Genomic DNA, 4,788 nt, shown 5'->3' on the forward strand with positions numbered 1-4,788 from the left:
AGTTATGCTGAATTCAGATAAAAACCCGAGAGCTTTTACATCAAATCTGTGGCTGTTTTTTGAAACATCTTCGAACCATATGTTTACCGACCGATCAAAATGAGTTTTTTTTTGTGGCGTCATCTACCTTGCGATGCACAGAAGTGAAAGTTCTGTACTATCCGCTTCTTTTTTACCGATATTTCGCACGTTCCGTACTACCCGTCAAAAATGGAACATACCCTATGAAACAGTTCCCTCTGTCGGTCGAATTAAAAGGTACTTATCCAACGGATTGTTATGAGCTCGATATAACTTTGTCTGTCATCGTTCGGAAACCCATAAAATCTTATCGGTTTTATAACTTTATCCACTACATAGTTATGGAACCAATAAGGGCAAATGTTGAGAAACCGGGCATAAAAAGTACCAATATCGGTCTCCGACTTTCGCAAGACTAACGACTAGAATGAGTACTTGAATAACTGATCCGAAGCAACGAATATTGAATCCAAAAGTTACTAGTCGGTACGAGTATTTAAAAGTAATCAAATCTCACACCACTAATATCAATCAAATGGTTTAAGTCATATGGTCAAACAGCACAGCGCAAGTTCCCAACTAAAAATTTCCTCGGAGTTAGCGGATCAATCTGACGGTTTTTAACATTGTTCCAACTCTTAATTTGTTCTGTGCGAACGTCGGGTTCTTAGTCCGCGATTCTCAGTTTGGCCTCACCGAACGCTTTTAGCGTACTGCGCTTGCGTATGACAGTTGCTGACGGTTTCCAGCTGCTCCCCGAACAAACCTATTAGTTTAGCTAGTGCCATTATCATAAAACCGCCTGTTCCCTAGGTTGATAAAAATCCACTTTCCTTTCTAATCGATTGGTCAATATTCCCGTGAATAGCTTGTAGAGGTTCCAGATTTTGTTGCAGTGTTGGGCCAGGATTTGGTCTCCAACATATGCCTTTGCCATCGTGTTACCGGTCAGTCAGTTTTCCAATCGTGTCATCGACTCGGCTACCATTCCCTATTTTCACCACGACTTCTTCCCATTCTTCTTCTTCTTCTTCCAACAGTTCCTATCCGTTTCGGATGTTGGCTATCATACATGCTATTCTGACCCTATTCACTGCTGCTCGAAACTGTTCCGTACTATTCAAACCAAACCAGGATCTGAGGTTCTTCAACCATGAAATTCTTCTTCTACCAATACCTCTTTTCCCCATTACTTTTTCCGGCAAGATTTGCCTTTTTGCTCATATGAAATGAATGCTCATATGAAAATACTGCTTTCTCGTTTCCATCCGCACATTCTTGGAGAAGGACTCCACCAATACCGTAGGCGTCGGCTGCCATATACAAGGTGGCCATTTTCTGAATCTTTATATGGGTAACAACGAAACCTCAAACGAAAAAAAATTCTCAGGAAGACGCCCTTCTAAAATAACCAGAAGAACACACTGCTAAAATATTTTAACGTATTTACGGAACACCCTGTATAATGTAAACTGCTTAACTTAGAAATAGTAAATTGCCCTTGGTAGAACTTTTTGCGGTGAAGCCAACAAACTAGCACTCGTCATAGTCAACTTGATTTATGAGATAAAACATAAATTTATGTTTTTTTAAATGGTAATCATAGTTGGCTATGGGCCTTTCAAAATCCTTATTTTTTTCTGAATTTAACGATATAACTGTTCCTATGGCTATTTCTTTTTTAACCGTAAAAATTAAAAAGAAAATTAAAATTGTGTAGTAGGCTCTGGAAGTTGTAGTTTAGTTTTTAATTGATAAAATTATTGTCCATTCTTTTATAATCACAATTTAAATAGCAAAATATATTTACACTTTTTACAAAATTTATTTGAAGACATATTGGATTGCCGTTAGCAGCGTATCGAAAATTGGCCCATTTTCAACATTATAGTGCACCTCCACACAACTCACCAGTTGTATGTGAATATTTACAACAACATTTTCCTGGTTGGATTGCCAACCAACCCATTCGGTGGCCCGCATGTTCACCGAACTTAACACCTTTGGACTATTTTCTGTGGGGTACCCTTAAAACAAGACCTACATGACAAACCCCAATGATATTGAAGAGCTAGTAAATGGAATATGTTCAGCAATAAGAAGTATCCGTCCACACATCATAAGAAAGGTGTCAATAGAAATTATTAGAAGATGCCAAAAGTACCTGGGCGTAAACGGAAGTCAATTTGAACATTTAATTTAAACGATTCGTTGTTTCATTTTTGTTTTGTGCTTTGCATGATAATATACAGGGTGATTCAAAATTGGCATCATTCCTTTTAAGGGGTGATAGAGGCTCCCTTGGGGAGTACGAGAAAAAAATTGATAATTTTTTTTTCCAAAATTTCTAGATGGTATTAACAGTTGAAGATAGAATTTTAACGTTGCTATTAAGCATTACTTCGAAATTGTTCCATGTTTAATTGGTAGCATATTGGAATACTTAGGCATTCAAAAAGAAACATTACGATCTTTGCTTCAAATTACGAAAATTTTTGATATCAAAAAAGTTATCTTCTACAATTTTTTGATGAAAAGTCAAAGCGGCAATGATTTTGTCATTAACAGATAGTTACAGGTGAATAGCCCTTGTCAATCATAACAATAATTTGTCAAACTGTGACTTACTTTGAATTTCCTTTCACGAATTTGCGGATATGCGATTAGTTCGGGGGAAATGCTACAGTAACATAGCAGAAGCTGAAAGAACTCACGTCAACAAAGGGCGAGGAGAGTGGTTCCAGGAAGATAGTGGACGATAGATGTTCAGGTTCCAGGCACAGAGGAACACGTATTGGACATAACCGAATTAGGGCCTTCCAGGGGCACTCAGAGGACAATAACTGACACTTTCCCAAGCACCAAATAAATACCGAGAAAGGGCTACGTTCCTACCACGTTTGTACGATAAACACAGCACAAGGAGATACAAATTGAACAGGAGTTAATTAACTGAATACGAGAAGCTGCTTGATAAGAGTGGATAATAAGGAGATTACACAGGCATAAGCTTGTTTGGAGTTAACCATTCAAATGTTTGGTGTTGTATGGTTTGTTTCACAGACTAGTCACTTCATTTATAAACACCAATATTCGAGGTTATGAGAACAGGTTGACATTTCGTTAACAAATCTTGTTGAATTTACCGTTTATCCTTATCTTTCTTATTGTCAGTCTGTGTAATTTCATGGTTACCGGAGTTTTAAATAATTACGAAGCCACAGGTATTTGCGCAATGTTAATTAAGCAGATTACCTTGAAAAACATTGCTGCCGTATTTCTGATATAGTTTTTTGCAAATTTCTCAGTTTTTAATAACAATTAATTTATTTCACTATTTTGTCTGTACTCCTATAACAGCGCCAGACAACACCCCTAGAGGAATGACGCCAATTTTGAATCACCCTGTAGTTCTTGTTTCCAGATCCTACTAGACATTTTTAATGTTCTTTTAAATTTTTACGGTTAAAAGAAGAGATTTTCATACAATCTTTTTTAATATATCCGTGACTCAACAAAAACACTGTTGCGGCTTGATTTTTAGCGCACAGCGGCAACGCAGCTTCCAGCGTTTTCGGGACGCCTAGCTCGATACTTCGAGAACGAACGGCAATAGTCGATTGGGCTATGGAAATCCCGAAAAATGGAGAATCTTCGCAGGTAGTTAATCAGATACAGTGAAATATTTAAAGCGATATGAAAGAGTGTGCTCGATTCGCGAGCTATAGTTTAGAGTTAGTGATTGTTATAGTTAGTTCAATAAATTGTTGTGATTTTTTCTTTATTGGTTTACTGGAATCATTCGAACCCCGTGAAACGTAACAATACAAACAGTTATATCGTTAAATTCAGAAAATAATAAGGATTTTAAGAGGCCCACAGCCAACTATGATTACCATTTAAAAAAACATAAGTTTATTTTTAATCTCAGAAATCCAGTTGACTATGACGAGTGCTAGTTTATTGGATTCAACGCAAAAAGTTCTACCAAGGGCAATTTTAACTTTTTAAAGTTAAGCAGTTTACGAAATATGTGTTAATTAAACAAGTGTTGATTTCTGGTCTTTTCAGGATATTTCAGGAACCAAGTCGGGTACCCAAATTTTGAAAACGGTAGTTAATAGGCAATCGAATTCTGCCCAATTTTGCCCATTTAACGCATTCTCTACTGGGGCTATAGTAGATTGTCCCTTGTAGGAGACGTTTACTTCGCAGATGCCCATCGTGTTGATTTCGCTACTATCTGCGTTTCACACCTTGTACGTGCACTTGTTCAGAGCCGGGGAGCCGATCAGTTTGTACGTGTTCTCGTTAATCACTGACATGTCTGCACCTGTGTCTGCTGGCATCTTGACCCCGAAGTTGGCGGTTTCGTTGTCGCTCTCCTTGAATTGTACGGTACGGGTGGTAGCAAGGGTCGCTCATGAATGTCGGTCGCCCGAAATGTAGCCAGGAGAAGTTAGAACTTGTCCAAGTACAGTGTGTCAAACTCGAATAATAAGAATCGCAGTGATTCCCTGCAAAATAATTTTTGTCGAATCGGAGTCCATTGTTCAGGTTCCTAGCAGCGCCAACAGGGAACTTGCACAAAAATTCAATTAAAAAAATATTTCTCGTAAACGTAACTTAATACTATTAAAAACACTACAGTTGACCAAAAAGCTATTTTTTTATTTCTATGTAATTAATATAAGCAATTGAAAACTGTATAATTCAAATCATTCTTGAAACGCGCCGTCATCGGCTGGGACCAGTTGTGACGTCAAG

This window comes from Dendroctonus ponderosae, unplaced genomic scaffold (assembly GCF_020466585.1).
Source record: "Dendroctonus ponderosae isolate FM_Combo_2020 unplaced genomic scaffold, Dpon_F_20191213v2 Dpon_F_20191213_11, whole genome shotgun sequence".
NCBI classification, from domain to species: domain Eukaryota; kingdom Metazoa; phylum Arthropoda; class Insecta; order Coleoptera; family Curculionidae; genus Dendroctonus; species Dendroctonus ponderosae.